The 17,436-nt window shown below is 36.7% G+C and overlaps 1 protein-coding gene across 3 annotated transcripts in view; it reads left to right on the forward strand.

Moving 5' to 3' along the window:
* PDE1A (phosphodiesterase 1A) overlaps positions 1–17,436 on the forward strand; it is a 197,767-nt gene that overhangs the window by 118,541 nt on the left and 61,790 nt on the right. Inside the window, exon 1 of one of the 3 annotated variants that reach the window (XM_058809760.1) lies at positions 4,860–4,879. The exons of the other annotated variants lie outside the window; for them this stretch is intronic. The gene's annotated coding sequence lies outside the window, so the exon portion shown is untranslated. Of the gene's footprint in view, positions 1–4,859; positions 4,880–17,436 lie in introns of those variants that run through there. 3 annotated transcript variants of the gene reach the window in all.

The raw sequence follows: 17,436 nt of genomic DNA on the forward strand, positions 1-17,436 counted from the left end.
GGCTCTTTTGCTTTGTCTTAACATTTTAGCCCAGCTAATTTTTATGCAAATAAAACATGATAGCAAAAACAAAGAAGTTAATTCACAAGATATTAAGTACATTGTCATAAATTGTCATAATGATGGAAATTCCTGTGTCTCTGACAAACAGCTTTATATGTAAGTTTGCTCCTAGCTTTGAGTGCGTGCCTTGGGATTGAAACACATTTAGTGGATAGATTTTTATTTTTAAATTTTCAGCAATTAAAGGAAAACATGAGGAAAGCCTAGATAACCTACTGGTTGTATTTATTCAGCATAGAAACTCTTTATCATGTATTCATTATAAAATTTGAAGAACCACTTATTACTGCATTTATTTATGTGCATTGCTGTCTTTTGCTCAAGACTGAGTGGAGAAGTAAGGTAGATATAGAAGCTTGAAATTGCAGGAGGATAACAGAATCTCCTTCTTTACCCCAGAATAAGAAATTGGTAGAAATCCATTAAATTTATAATAGATTATTAATGGAGTCAGCTTTTCACATTACATTGACAATAAAGCAACCCTTTCCAAGGTGGCATATTTAGGATGAGGACAGAGTAGAATACACAGGTTATAAAAGAAATTCAAATAGCTTCTTTCTGTAGAGCTTTTAGCTTTTAGTTCTAAATGATAAAATGTGACAAATTACAGATTACTTCTAAATGTATTTCTTTCAAGCCATTTGATGTTTGATAGATTTCTATTTTTATGATTGTTTTCAACAAAATGGTTTCTTTTGCATAGCATATGTTTTCTTTGTGAGAATGGGCTTGCATTTTTTTTTAATCCCCTCTTTTAAGTTGAAACTTACTTTTGATTTTGGAAAATTCAAAAATGAGATTTTATATTTTCCATAAAATTATCCACTATTTCTAAAAGTGCTAAGTAACCTAAAATCACCATATTTTTATCTCTGTTTTTCAAATGAAGATAAATACTTTCTAAATTAAAACTAAGCAAAAAGTAGGTTTTGGTCTTTCTCTTTGAAAGTCATCAGGTCAGATTCATAGTTTTAATGTCACAACCTCTCCTTGTTCAAACTGATGAAAAAGATGTGAAGACAAGAAGGCTAAAAAATTTCCCTTGCACTGAATGTCCTTGCTTAGTAACTACAAAACATGAATGTTAGGGTTATTTTTCCTTGTTCCTGACGTAATTTTTTGTATTTTACCTTCCTGTTACAAAATTCTTCTTGCTGGGGAATGTGCAGGGTATGACTGTCCCTGACCTGGGAGGGAATTCCTGTCAGGACTCATGAGACTTCAGCACTTCAAGGCCTTTGCAGCTGCCCTGTCTCAGCTGAATTGAAGATTTTCTGGGCAGCCCAACAGGCTCAGTCACAGTAAATGAGTAAATGCATCTTGCAGCAGAAAGTGTCAGTCAGGAGTGGCAGGGCAGTTAACAATTAAATGGTGCTGGTTTCTCCTGTGTCAGGAAACAGCTGGATGAGACTTCAATCTTTTCATGTTTTTCTTAGAAAATAGGAAAAGTCATGGGAACTTTCACACATTTTTAGTACTATTATGCTCCTCTGCTGATGCACCTATTCTTTTTCTTTCTATTTTTCTTTCTCTTTTTCAGGTACCTGTTATTATGACAAAATTTCAGTAATGCCAGTAGTATCTGGTACATATGCAAAGCTGTAATAACATGAATATGCCCTGGTGGGTGAGCCTGAATGAGCCCCTTTGGTCTTATCTGACTAACAAATGACTTTTTAACCTCTAGAAAGACACTCAGAGATATATTGCTGTGAGGAATCTTTTCAGAGGTCACTGAGTGGTAAGATGGATTTGTACAGTCATTGGGAGTTTGATGACAAGGCACAATCACAAGTGTGGATTCACACAATCACAAGGAAAAGAGAATATCCTCTTAACCTTTAGGTCTCCCTTTCAGCTGGCACTCAGTGACCTACAGCTCTTGTGATGCACAGAGAAAGCATGTTGTTCCATGTTTTTTCTTATATTATCCCAAACATACAACCTTTTCCAAATTCAGTTTGACTATAGGGGCTAATAGCCAAATTTAGAGAAAAACATTTGCTTGGAATAACTTTGGAACTTCTTAAAATTAGCATTATAGGGCACTGGGGTTTCTGGGAAGGTTTTATTTTAAGCTCCAGTGATATGGTGTGCTGTGCAATTCTACAGCAAAATAACTGGCATTATTTGAAAGGTTAGTAGTATTTTCCATTGTTCACAAATGAGGCTTCCTGATTTAGGAAATAGGGTTTCCTACCTTTGCAAAACTGCAAATATTCCAATTACAGATTTGCACCAGAGCAAAGTGTTCTCAGAAGCACGAGCTGAACAATTTTGTCTCAGTGCTGTGACAGCTGTGTTCAGGTGTCTGCTGTGCAGCTGCCCCTGTGTGGGGCCAGGGCTCTTCTGTTGTCTTAGGTGGGTAAGAAATCTCAGAAAATCATTGGGATTTGAAAAGAGTTGAAACAGTTATTGACAGGCCAGCTTTTTTTCTCAGTTTTATAGGCTCTTAATATGTTTAGATAGTTTCCTCAAAAATAAAGCAAGTAGTCTTATTTTAGTAGAATAGATTGTATAAAAATAGAAGCATGTGTTTATTTATATTACTTTTATGATGACTTTTTAGGAGAAAACTTCTATATGGCAATAGTTGTGCCATAGGCCAGAACCAAGTCAAGTAACTTCTAGTAGCTGGATTCTCTCTAAAGCAGCCTAAGATGGTTGTATCTCACTTTTTACAGTGCTGAGTGAATGGAGGTAAAAGAACAGAATTGCCACCTTCTTTGATGAGAATCTCAAAAACAGCTTTGTGTGAACATATAAAGCTGCTACGTTAAACACTTGCATAGATATCACAGATGTTTTCCGCAGCCTGGACACATTTGTTTTCTAGTTTGTAGTGGATGAAGTGAAATTGTGTTGACAAATGCTGTTTTCTTTTAAAAAGGGGAGATACTAAGACTTTATGTATTGAGTTGTTGTATGCAATGGTACCTGTTCGTACCTGCATAATGATATTCATACCTGCATAATGATTTTCAGAACATTGGGAAATGGGAAACTCATAAGCATTGCTGATCATCCCTTAAAGAATGGTACTTGTACCATGGTCATGGCAAAATAGCAGGGAGAATGTTGAGGTGGCTCTAAATTCTACATATAGAAAGATCTTAGGAAAGTTACTGCAACTGGTTTAGTAAGTTCCTCTTATTGGCCTGTGGTATAAAGTATCTTACAGAAATTATTGTCCGTAATTTTTTATAAATGGAACTGGAGCTAAGGAAAGCTAAGCCTGTACCTCCTGTCAGATAGACTTTTCAAATCCCTGTGGTCCTAGTTAAAATACGAATTCAGATGCAGTATCATTAAATCCGGGCAGAATTTTGGTAATTAGCCATTTAAATGAACATTCAGTTGTTTTTCTGTCAGATGCTGATTCTTTTTCTCCAACTATGAGTGTTAGCTCAACATAAAAATATATGTCTCAAAGTCCAGTGTCCATGGTACTTACACAATTTGAACTCTCTAAAAATTTTCTTGTTTTGCAAATTAAATGTTTTGGTCCTCACATAGACCTAAAAATTGTGGTTGTTCATGATAAACCATTTTCCCATTATTTTTGGGTTATTTTAATATAGATTATGTTGATAAACTATCTTTTAAGACACTCTCATTTTATGTAGCTTTTTATTATTAGCTCATTTCTGAAAACTGGCTTTGAGATAACCATCACATTTAAACAAGTTTGTCCTTTAGTTCCTTTTCTGCCCTCACGTGAAAGTAGATGGGTATTATTTGGAAGGATTTTAAGGTCAAATGAACAAGAGAAGGAGAGGTGAAAGGCTGAATTCCAGCTTTGTGCGTGATAAGCAGTGATGTCAGCCGTGTTGGAGGGGTCAGGTACCATCTCACACAGCTGACTGTGGAAAGAAATCTCAGCTGGTCTCTCCCCAGGGAACCACAGTGTGTGTCCCTCCTTTTGGAAGGGAGAGGGAAGCAGCTGGGAAGATTCAGTACTGGGAGACAGGAAAGAGGAGGTGGGAGCTGTTACGCTGGAGCACTCACATGTTCCCTGGGTAACCTGGTAGTCAGACCTAGTAACTAATAAACTGGATACAAAATAGAGCCCAAGATCAGAGAACAGAGATGATTTGATAAAATGAAAACATTGCCATAGATTTTATCTCATTGGTTTGGTTCCCATTTATGTTATGGCCAGTAGGTTATTTGCCCAGCAGTGGAGATGGACTAAATCTCTGTTCCTTTAGTACCGTTCTGGTGGTGTAAAAATGTTTGTGGTGTTAAGAATGTATGCTGCTTTCCTATTCAGATTACTTAGGCATCACACTTAACTGAGAAGTGGAGTAAAACCTGGGCATGGTGGAAGTGGTGAAAAGTCCTTTGCTAAATCAGGTTATAATCAGTCACAGAAGGTGAGGAACTGTACAAAAAAGGGGTAACTGTGCTCCTGACATGTCAGAAGACTGCAGTATCTATGTGCTTGCTCTGTCTGTGGCTTTCTCTCTTTTTCTCTTCTCCTCACGACACATGTATGAGACCAGGCTTTTTATGTCATACTGCAGCAGTAGCACCATCCCACACACTCTCTGTCTCTGAGAAGTGTAACCCTTCTCTCGCTTGTCTTCAAGTAGATTTCAGTGATTTCTGAACTGAGTATCTTCTGCCTGAAGGAGTGTGTCTGCTTACCTGTACAGAGCTGACAGCCTAGGCTTGCATCAGTGGCTCAGATACAGTATCTAGTGCCATTTGAGACACCCAGGGGTGCCTGAGACATCCACCCAGGGCTGGCAGATATGACCCAGGACCAGCAGGACACCTGCGCTCTTCTGGAGCAGCAGCTGGCGACCAGGTGAGGTACCCCAGGGCATCTCCACTGCAGCAAGATGCCTGTCTTAGGGAACTGATTTGAGCCTCCTGTTTCTGGGCATGCTGTATGATAAGTGTATAAAATGACTAATTAAGCTCCCGCTTTGGTTTTTGTTTTGTTCTGAGGCCAAGTTGCACAAATCTGTAATTACATCGTCTTCCTCTGGCTGCTAATGGAACTGCTTGTACACGTAATTGCTGACTGCTGTGGGTAAAATGTACAGAGCTGAGCTCTCCCTCTCTGGGTGCTCTGCCTAGGCAGCTGCTCCTCTTGACAGGAACTTTTATAAATGACAGACCATTCCAAATTTGTCTTGTTCACAATATTAGGGAAACAAAGCCACACAACTTCTTAAGCTGATAACTAAAAATGAGCATGTGTATTTTTGCACAGAAGGCTTTGCACTTCAGGGATTGTAAAATCTTCTGTCAATTCTGGCAGCATACAATTTGAAAGAAGCAAAAGACTAGATTATACAGCGTCTCTTTCTGAGACCAGATTTATGTTTTGTGTGCCAGAACTACATTAAGCAAATCCTCTTCTTCCTTCTAAAGGAGCTAGCCAGCTTGTAGCTCTCAAGAATTTTCTTTTTTCAGGGATAAACATTACTTTGAAAACTTTTCCATGCACCTGGGTGGTGACCAAAGACAACAAATAATGGAACAGGAAACCATAATTCAATTCTTTACTATATAGAAAGCCTTTCAGATGACCTAACCAGCTTTTTAAAGAGATTGATTTGGTTTTTTGGCTGCTGGAAATGGAAAATCTGTCTCTTTTATTGTATTGTATGTGCATTTAATCAGTTTGTAATCGTCTCCTTAGTTCTGTGCCTACACTGCTTTTCTTCCTAGTTCAGAGAACAAGACAGAAAACCAGGCTAGAGTATTCCCAGTGAGATGGCTTTTGAACATACAAAAGTTGCAGACTGAACTGGTGGCATGGCTTTAGATGCTGAGGATTTAGAGCAAAATCAGTATAAGAGGGGCATTTCTATTGTTCCTTAAGCATTTCCTGGCTTGAGAAGTGTATTGGTAGCAGTTGTGGTATATAACAGCTTTATTATGAATGCTTCTCCCCCCCCCCCCCCCCCATATCTACAGTTAATTATCTATTTAGTTAATACTTTTTCAAGTCTCATTTAAGGTTTTGTTATAACATAATACCAAGAACTGAAATGTGTGCCAGTCCTCAAACCTGAAGACAGACTGGACTGCCCTTTAGGATGGCTCCTTTCCTTTGACCTCACTTGAGAAATCACACAGGCAGCAAAGTGATTTCTGGCACTGTTTGTTAGGTCATGGGAGGAAGCCAATTCCTCCAGTACACCAGGTATAGGCAATGCCTTAAAGAAAAGGCATTAAAAGAAAATTTTAGATTTACTGTGGCAGTGGGCCTTATTCTTTCTTGGTGGTGTGGTTTGGTTTTTGTTTTATCCCAGATATTTCCATCTTTGTGAGCTCTGTAGCTGGTGCCAATGGCCAGCCCTCTGTATCAATAGACAGGTTAATGTTCAATGGAACTTTTGGCTTCATGCCAGTTGTGATTCTTTAAGCAATTTAACACAATGTTTCTTCCTTTCTGATATTTATAGATATTTTCAATTGATGTGTGCCTCTCTGGGGAGAAATAACTGAACTGAAATTTTCTGTCATTCTATCAAAATTGACTGAAAAAAGCAGGAACAAAAATCTACACTCTGCCTTCAGGAACATTTACAATTTCTACATAGTAGATGCATTATGGTCCAGTTCTCCAGAACCTTTACCTTTTTTAACACATCCAATAATCCCATCTAGAATATTTGCTTTTTAAACATACATTGGTAATATAGGCAAAATATTTGCTAAATATAATAATTAATATTTATTGTATTTCTGTGAAAGAGGTATAAAATGAAGAAATCTGAATGTGTTGGGTTGAGCAGATCTTAAGATCAGGTACTTTTGTACAAGACAAAAGTCTCCAGCACAAGACATCTGTCCTGAGATGGCAATTTTGTGTCCTGTGTAGTTGGCTCCATAGAGTCAAATGCAGCATTAAGATTAAACTTTGAAGGAGATAATTATTCTTTTCTCTTAGATATTGAACTAGCTGAGGTATTATAGTTGTAATGCATATATGTGCTTTCGTAAATAGCTCTTTTTTAGGTGGTCTGAGCTTAAAAAATATGGAATTTGTAATCCTTTTTTGGAGCTGAAAACATGTTCACAGTGGTTTAAAATAATGTTAATAGTAATTTATTACTTAGCTGTAAGAGGAAATTTAATTTAATTAAAAGAAACATAAATGGGAATTTTCTATGTTAATTTCTTTTCCTTTTCAATTCTTACATATATGATTTCTGTTCCTCCTTCTCTGTCAGTGCTTTACTACCTGCTACTCTCTGAAAAGATGGGTAAATTGCCTTAATTATGTGTATGAAGAAAGTACAGAATTGTGAATTCATATACTTATTTTCATAGCTGGACACCCTGACTCTTATTCCATTCTGGTGTCCTGGTCTGAGAGTCCATGGGGCAGATTACCAGATCAGTAAGGCAGGGAACTGGGAACAGGCTGGGGGCTGTTGTTGGGCTGCTGAGAGTTCTCCTGATAAAGCAGATATTCAGGAATTGGGCTGTTGTTGGGCTGCTGAGAGTTCTCCTGATAAAGCAGATATTCAGGAATTGGGCTGTTGTTGGGCTGCTGAGAGTTCTCCTGATAAAGCAGATATTCAGGAATTGGCTGATCTGTATTACGTCAGCTGAGCAGAGGTCTCTGCACTCAGTGATGTAGCACAACAGAACAGTCCTTATCAGATGGTCCTTATCAGATGATCCATGTGAGAATCAGCTGCTTAAGGCATAAAGTGGTTCATATACCACTCTGAACATTCAGAAAAAAAGTAAAGTGACTGCAAAAGGCTTCCACTTTCTGTGCTCTGCTGATAAGTTTTTTGGCAATATACATGCTTAGTTTCCATAAGGAAATGCTAATTACTCAAACCCAGAAGCTTTTCTGATACTGTACAATTTTCAGTGAAATTTTGCTTGAGAAAAACATCCATTCTCATCCTAGTCTACTTGATGAAATCTATATTATTTGGAAATAGCTTTTTTGTTTTCTTCCAGGGATTTATTGAAAGGTCTGCAAAACTTTTGTGCTTTTGTTTTCTGTATTAAGTTATATGAATGCCTATAGCCCTAATTGTAAACATAAATGTCAAATACTACAATTGTGTCAAATCTGAATGTGGAATGGAACAGGTAACTTTAGGAGAACCACTGTAACATTAGTACAAAATTAGACATTCTCATTTTAAATTTTAGAAAGACAGCAAAATCCAGTAGCTAAATAAAAGTAGTCCTGTTCTATAGGAGGCTGCTGTAAATGTTCTTACAGATCACATAATTACATTGTGTAATCCAACAGTAGAGTAACTGCTGAGACTTTTTGTTATTGTTAGAGAAAACACAACACCATTAATCCATCTTACAGCAGTGTTTATATTTTTAATAATTATGAGCTGCTAGTCAAATGTAATGACAGGTCTACCAAATAGAAAATCCATAAGCATAATGAATAGGATTATCATGATATTTTTATCTCATCTTCTTTTTAAAATTCAAAATGTCTAAAAGGTCTGAAAATTCTCTTAAATGACTTTTATGGAGCTCCTATAATCCTATTTGTAAAAGAAAAGATTCCAAGTTCATTCACTGATGTAGGTCTGCAAAATACTGTTTAAAGATTTTTCTGTTTAAATAAGATTTAGGAGACAGTATGTTTTGGAAAAGTGCCACACTTGTACAAATGTGGGATTGGGAAGTGCTGACAAGATTCAGAAAGGCAACTCAAAACCAACCTTATTTATCACAAGAAGACATTCGAGCAAATCTAAAGAAAAAGTAATTATAATTTCCAAAGCAGATCTAGGCCTAACATGTATTAAATTTACACTGTTATAAAAGATGCTACTGAAAAACACCACCACCAACCCACCACCAATGAATGGAAAATTTGATTGCTTTATGAGACACATAAAACTGATAGTTTAAGACATGTTTTTTTAAACCTTCTGCTAGTAGATATCTGTTGGAGTTAAATGGTGCATGCATTAAAAGATTAAAAAAATCAAATAATTATTTTGTTAAAGATTATGTGTTTTCCTCTAAGGACATTTCATGTAATTTCAAAATCATTCTGGCATGTACCAAATGTAGAACTTGGAGCTTGTAAGAGGCTCTCCAGCATTTCAACAGAAACCAACTATCCTGATCAAATTGGTTCTTGGGATGTAACAAGACTGGGGTGAGGAAAAGGAAGGTTCTTCCCAATGAAGTTTAGTGCTAAGTCACAAGTTCCAAGAGTCTGGATGTGTAGATGTGGGTATAGCAAGAGACAGCTTGGTGCTTGTGTTGTTTGAGGAATACTTGTGTAATGAATCCCTCCTCTGTGTGTGGGAGAGCTGTTGTGTCTTGCAAGTCCCAGAGTCCTGCCTTACTGGCACCAGTCACTTGGCTCAGCTGCTTTAGGTATTTTCAGGAGTGAAATGCTTCTGAAGAGCACTGCAAATTAGTTTGGTGCATTTGAAGCACGAACTGTGCGTCACTGGTGACAACAGTAAAATATCCCTCATGAACTGTTAAGCCATGCATCTTTATCATATGCATGAGGTATTAATGAATTCTCTCTCTGATGACTCTTACCTGTCTTCATAACTGAAGTTGTTAGTGGCTTTGTAATGAAACTTTTATATATAAAAAAAAATGCAGGTACTCTTCACTTAGAAAACATAATTTTGGTTTTTCATGCCATTATACCAAAATGTGATCGAAAGCACACGTGCTTGTGTGAACTAATTGAACTCCTCTGTGTGCTGTGAGTTTCATGCCACCTAAAATGCTGACTTGTGATGCCTAACAGAAAAACCTGTATCATTGCTAGAGCTGGACTCAGCAGACTGATCTGTAGCAAGCTGCCCTGCCTAGTGACCTGACTGCTATATACTTTCAAGGTTGATCCTTTCATATTTTAGATAAATATGGGAAAAAATTGATCTTCAAAACTTAAAGTGAAGATGTGTATTAATAAAATTCCTCACTGTGGGAGCCATACAGCTCTGTGTAGGATATTTTTTAGTTGAAAGGCAAGGTAAATGAAAATGCCAACTTAGTGATGTTGCTCTTCAGTTCACCACTTTGGCATGACTGTGTGAGTGCAGAGAGTTGAATGGCAGGAAAAAATCTCAGCCAGACACCAAGAAATGAAAATAGAAAAGGTCAGGCTCAGTTTAGAGCAAAAGGAGCACAAGTGAGGAAGGCCTATAGGGGCAAAGTCAGTATTTCCCATGCCTGGCCCCAGGATTAAAAGGAATGCTAAAGAGGTTAAGGAGGTTTTCATGACTGGAACACGAAAATGCAGAGTGTGCATCCATGAGTCCTGGCAGGAACATGTGGAGAGAAGAGGGAACTGCCTATGCCCCCTCAGAGCTGGAGGCAGCTGGGAAGGAATGAAAAGATGAATGGCAAAGCAGATGAAGATACAGATTTTGTTGCTCTAATCTTTGAACTTGTATTTATGTGTCCTTAGGATAAATGGAACAATGATCATTGGCATTTACCTCCTAATTAAAAAATGTCCATCTCTTAACATCTTTCATAGGCTTCAGAAGAAAAGGGACTGTAAGTGCACAGTGCAGTTAGACTTGTGAGGTTGGTGTAATTAATGAAAAAGAATCACAGGCTGGATTTTTAGCCTGAAATCGTTAGGACAGTCTGGTTTGTAGTCAGAGGGAATAAATCACTAGGGTACAAGTCAGAAATCTACCTCGTAAAGGAATTATTTGCATGATTAAATAGTATGTTGTCATATTTGGGGGCTAGCATCATGTGTAATCAAATATGTATCTGCATGTCAAGCTTTTCTGCCTCTGAAATTAATTAATGTCATTTCTGTAAGCATGTTTGGGGTGGAGGTGCCAAGATCTCTTTTTTCAGTATATCAGAATCTAGCAGAGTCCTTGTGGTTGAGTGAGAGCAGAAATTAATTGAATCTTATTTTGATTAATCCTCTTTAAGAGTTATTGTAATTTCTGAGATCATTTTGATAAGGTTTATTTCTTTTAACTGTAAGAATATTTTAGTCTGCTCTTTTTTGTCCTTTTAATGGTGCTTCAATTTGAATTTTATTACGGATAATCCAGAAAAGAGTCTGAGATTAACTATTCTGGATTAAAATTTAAACTAAGTACCATGATATGACATCAAAATAATAGTCATTCAATAATGAATGAAAATCTTAAGAGTAGACAACAGTTATTTTATGGCAAAGCATATTTTAAATACTCCCTGGATTAACTTCACATTAAATCTGATTCACCACAATACAAATACCTTTCCTTAATACCTGATTTAGGATATACTGGGGGAAAAATCATTACATTGTTTTTTACTTACATTTCTTCTCCATGTGAAATACTAACATGTATCCAACAGTAGAATATTAGAAGATTTTCAGATATAGGCTGATGTATGCAGAGTTAGGATCACATTTGTCAGACAGCAAATTGCAAAGATTAAGAAAACTGAAGATTAATAAAAACATTACAGAAAATACTAAAAGTCCTTTGATCTCCAAACAGTTATGCCATGGACTATATGTTTTTCTTTGGGTGCTCCTATGCCTGCTTTTTTGTCACTGTTAGTTGTTCCTGCATATATCACTTTAATTGAATGTTTCTGGGCCTTTAGCAATTTTTTTCATAAAAATACATTTTTGCTAGTGTAGTTACTGTATGAAATGCCAATGTCTATACTTTGTCATGTTCACGTTTCCTTCATGTTCCTTGGGTTTTTATTTTAGAGGGGCTCTTTTACATGATTTTTTTTGTATGCTCTCAGTTAATTAATCAGGCATTTCAAACAGCTCTCCTAGAAAGGATGCAAATACATGTTTTAACAGCTTTTGCATCTGCCTCAGATCTTAAAAAGATAGATTTAGATCTCTCCATTGTTTGATCCCACAGCGCCATGGGGAGTGCACTTTTTCTACTTCAATTTATATGTAATGTATTTTTATGTGGGAATACTTCTAATAAGTTTTTGCTATGAAGTTTTTAATAAGCTGGAGCAAAGTTTTCAGCTGTATGTTAACCTTTCATTTGAGTGTTTTACTATATCTTTGGTTTTCTGTACTTTTTTTAGGTGTGTCCTCTCAATGTTAAGTTGAGAGGGTTTTTTTTCCCTTCCTTTGTGCGTATCACTGCACAAGATGGAAACCCTTGTTTACCGTTGACACTGAAATCTCTCCCACATTTTTCAGAATCATGTCCTTGAATCTTTAAATCCATTTAAAAACCACAGAGTCCACAGAAATGAGTGTTGAATAACTGAATCCCTAGTTATCAGTTGTGAAATATGCCATTAAGGAAACCTCAAACCCCACAGAAATAATGAGCTGAGATATATATAAAATGGCTTAGAAGGCTCACTTGCTGGTAGGGTCAAATACAGGGAATATTCTGAGCACTGCAGAGGAGATGGCCAGGCCCTGGCCTGCGGGTCCAAGCCAAACAAGCACAGCAGCCACTGCCATTTGCTGACCTAGGAAAGTAGGGTGGCTGACCAAAACCATGATATCCATCTGATTCATCATCATCATCATCATCACTGTCACATTGTCTTTCCAGAGTGAAATTGCAGAGAGGCTGTAAACTCTCTCACTAGCCCTGAGCTCTTACTTTTGAGCTGTGCTTGGCTAAGACATAGCTGTGAGCCCACATTGGCCAGGACTGAGCTGTTCATTAGCCTTGCACTTGGGTCCCTTGCTCCACCATCCATCCAAGAACATCCTGCATTGCATATTCATGGCATCATGTAGGTATCTGCAGGTGAAACCAATGTGTTGGTAGGAGACTACTGAACAAGGCACTTTCTCATTTGCATTAATTTTAGGAAATTTAACTGCTGCAGACTTTGCTGTACTCTTTCTCTCTGGTCTTTCTTCAGGCATTCCCTTGTGATCAATGCCTGGACTGTTGGCTGCTGTATTCAAACTGGCCTATTCTCCTCGAAACAGGCTTACTTCTCTGAGTATTTTAGATTGAAGTGAATAGCTTGATTTCAAAACTGAGAATTCCAATTAAAAATATGCTGCAGTAAATGATCTGAAATGTAATGGAAAACAAAACAATGTATTGTTTGAGAATATGACAGGCAAAAAGTGTATGTAGTTACACTTTTTAAGAAACTGTTTTATTACCTATTTTGCTTTTGTACACACAGACTTCTTCCTTAGTAAGTGTGTAAACAAACATTATAATATTGAGTCAAGAACTGACTAGTTTTCTATTTTAAAATTAAACTATAACTATTAACTTGAAAGGAATGGCAATGCTTTGTAGAGAACTGAAGGATAGTGATTCATTCAGTAGAGTTATGAAAAATGAAGCAAAATTTGGGAATGTTGTTAGTCATGACAGTGAGTTGAACCTTTCAGGTTAGATTTCACACCCATAGAGAAGAACATTTAGGGATGTTGTACTGTCATCACTTTGAAAAAGTCACATTTTAATTTCTGCATTCTCAAAAGAGACAGACATTAAGGATAGAAGGTGGGTTCATTATAAGGTGCGTTTGAAATTTTCTTATCAATAAATTCTTGCTAGACTCCCAGTAATTTTCCAGCTGAAAGCTCTTTCTGGTAAACAGAACATTTTCAAGCCATTTCACAAGTAATTAAACATAGCTGGTTGTATTAGTTCTGTGGTTAATTTTGAGACCAGTTTAGGACTTCTTTTAGAAAGTAATGGGGCAGTGTATCATTTAGCAACTAAGATGGTCCGTATTGTTTACATCATGAGTATTCTATGATCAGTTTGATAACTAGGTTCTAAATTTTCAATTGAATCTGTTTATAATATGTGTAAAGTGTATATGAAAGGGCAAATTTAAGTTGTCTAGGTATGCTAGATTTTCTCATTTTAAACAAAACAAGAAAAATAACGCTTTTGCTGTTAGGTTCTGGACTACACCTTCTGAGGGATGCTGTATTTCAAACCTGGGACATCAACTGGAAGCTATGAAAATATGTCAATAGGTCGATAATCAGGTTGGTTTAAAAGCATATCAGGAAAGACAATATGATTTGCATGTGAGGTTAGTACATCTTATTGCAGCAGAGGAGTTAAAGGGCTTTGTGGGGTGTGTATGAACAAAATCTCATCCAAGTCCTGAGCACAGTATGGAAAACAAAGGCAGTTCTGGTAAGGATAGCTGCCTGTCTCTTCTTGGGGTCCTCTAGATTAGAGCCATGTAGGAGAAACTCTTACATGTTGTGTGATTTAAGGCAAAAAAATACCCTGCAAGAACTAAGGGATGGCCTCTAATCCAATCTGCCTTCCAGACCTACAAACCTGAACCCTTTATACTGAATTGCCAGGCACTCTGCAGGCTGAGGAGAATGGCAGCTGTACACCAGCATTGGCTACAAATGATATTTTATATGGTTTGATACACTTCCTGTCACAACTGTGTCCAGAACAAAAAAACAGTGAGCATACAGACCATACGTACTGTCCACTTGATAATGGATTTAGTGTGATATTCTTCAGGAATTGCTTTTTAGGAAATATTTTTTCTGATGAAGTCCAGGGTCTTTTATCTGATTAAGGCAACTAATCCTGAAGTATTCAAAGATGGAGCTATTCAAGAACAGTGAATTTCGGTTTCTTATCTTCCCCTGATTCAAATTTAGTATCCCATGTACAAATCCTAAATCAGGGTCTCATGTGTAAAGAAGAATGGCCATGTTACATTTCATCCTATTTATGACCATTCTTACAAAATGTAGGAAAAAGGTTCACCCCCTTGATTCTTTCCTGTTTAAAACATTTATATTGTTCTCAAGTGTTTAAGCTAATCTGATGTTCTACTTCTCATTACCAAGACCTGCTTTGAAGTACTTTATTTGGCAATTCTTCAGCAGAACATTTATTTTTAACAATTCCAAATGCCAGGAGTTAGTTTCACACATAACATAGAGTGCTGAATTCTAGCATCTCCTATTTTTTCCCTACATTTTAATTGCAGTATTGAAGTTTTAAATAAAAACCCTATTCATATTTTTACATTGCCATATACATTACATGTACTTTATTCTTTCTTCAGAACCACTGAGATGGTAATGATTTTACAGCAAAATTGTACTGTAATTACTACAGCTGTTGTGCTAAAGCATTTATGTCTTGCTCTGTCTTTTGAATGAAAAATTCTTTTAGTGAAAATAGATTTGTTGAAGCTGTTAATTATTAAGTAGAAAAGACAATTAAGGTGGTGATATTTTTCTACAATAGTTTAGGCAGACTAAGATAACTCTTAAATGATTTCATGCAATAGTCTGTAATAGTTCATAATGCAAATATTTGCAACTTCTATATTTTACAATTTTATTCCAGAAATACAGGTCTGTACTTGGTTCCTCAGAACCCATGATACATATTAAAAATAAAATTCAAGATAAATTGGCTCTGTCATCCCATCTGGAAGGTGTGATGATATATTAAAAGTAAAACTTTCGTACTTTAGTACTTCAAGAATTTAAGTTTAGTTATAAGTAGAAAAGGAGGACTTCCAAGTCCACTGAAAAGTGAGAGCTTGGATCAAAGTAGGATTGTCTTGGTGATTATGTTGCTCTGTTAGTACAGCAGAACCAGCTACCCTGGTTCACCTGACAGCACAGCTGCACGTGCATGCGACTCCCATCCAATCGTGCAGACAGACTTCAGTAGAACTGATGTGAAGGACCTTGAAGGTAAACTGGATTGTTTTGACAGCATCAGGTTGAAGAGATATTGTTACCCATACCTTTGTGCTATCAGATATGGGAGCAGTGGGGCAATTTTTCCCAGAAAAAGGAGATGGAATGGATCATGCAGCTATGGCTGGGACACCACGTCTGACCTTTTCTTAGACCAAGTATGGGGGACTGCCATTTCAAAAAACTCTTCTTCTCTACTGCATTTTTATAGAGGCCTTTAGGTAACCTCTGTTCACTTGATATATTATCAGCTGTCAGCTGTGTGTATGCTGAGAGACATGCAAGTTGGCAAGAAACAGCTGGACCAGGCACTTGGTGCTATGGTTTAGTTGTCAGTGTGGTGTTGGGCCAAAGGTTGAGCTTGATGACCTTGGAGGTCTTTTGCAGCCTTAATGATTCTGTGGTTCTATTGCATACTGGGCAACAAAATACTTCATGCTCTGTCCAAAGAAGTCAGCAGGTCAGAAACAAATATAAAATACTTTATAAAGAGGTGCAGAGTCCCCATATTACTTTCTAGGATAAAGGTTCCACAGTTGCAGGTTTTTGATGTCTCAAAAATTCTGTAACTATTAAGCAACAAATTTAAGAGTTACCAGAAGTGTTACCTGTTAGGATTTAGCCACATTTCTCAAAGTTGACCTGTGGTTTGCAGCAAGAATATTCTGTCCTGGCTCTAATTTCTTTCTCAGGAAAATGAAGATGTTAATTATATACAGATTATATAGTATTTACTGTAGTTTGATTCCACATAGAAATCATAGAACAAACTGTCATTATTTTCATGTTTCTGTATTATTTGCTCATATGTTATTTTATCAAGTAGAGGAAAGGATACTTGTGCTGTCATAGTTGAAGGTTCTTTGATCATGGCTGAAGATTCTTTAATCATTCGGCAATGACATTATTTTACTGCTGAACACTTACCAATCTTGTCTCCTTAATGGCTGCAGAAATTGCACCAAAAAGGCTTTCAAAAGCAATGACAGCAATATATTTTCTAAGTATTAGCATACAAAATATTTTCAGTACAAAGTTACCAGTTCTGTTTAATACAGTTTTAAATCAAAGAGCTTCAGTTGGCTTTTTATATGGTAGCTTGTTATCAATATTTTTAGAAGGGCTTTTTTACTTCTTTGCATGCCCTTTTCAAAGGACGAGTATCAACATTTATTAACCCACATTTTCTGGTCCCATGGTCTGAAGGAGATAATCTGCCTTTTAGCAGCTTTGATCACTGTGCTCAAAGCTGCTGTCTGCAGGAAAAATAAAGCTTTTTTAAAGCACTATTGGAAATAAGGGCTTTGTGGCTTTTCTATGTGCTTATCATATTAGCTCCAATAAGTTAAACATACCAAAGGTTGGCCATCATCTTCAAGCATGATTTTTTGATAGATGATGAGTTTGCATTTGATTTCCCAGCTTGTTAGTGAATTCAGCAAGTACATGATGAAGATATTGAGACATCTTGTAGTATTTGGCAACTTCAAGATGAAATAGCTTTGGCTAGGACCCTATATAATGTATAGAGAATTCAGGAAAACCTTGTGGATTTAATTTCAATCTTCAGACAAAACATAAATATTCAGCAAAAGCCATTAGAAGAATAATTTGAAATTTCCAAATCACTCCTGTGTATTTTGATTGTCTTTGATTTCATGGATTGATTGTGAAATAGAAATGTCAAATAATGGAAATAGTAATTGAGACAATAGAAAGAGTTAAAGTGTTTAGGGTAA

This window comes from Ammospiza caudacuta, chromosome 8 (assembly GCF_027887145.1).
Source record: "Ammospiza caudacuta isolate bAmmCau1 chromosome 8, bAmmCau1.pri, whole genome shotgun sequence".
NCBI lineage: Eukaryota > Metazoa > Chordata > Aves > Passeriformes > Passerellidae > Ammospiza > Ammospiza caudacuta.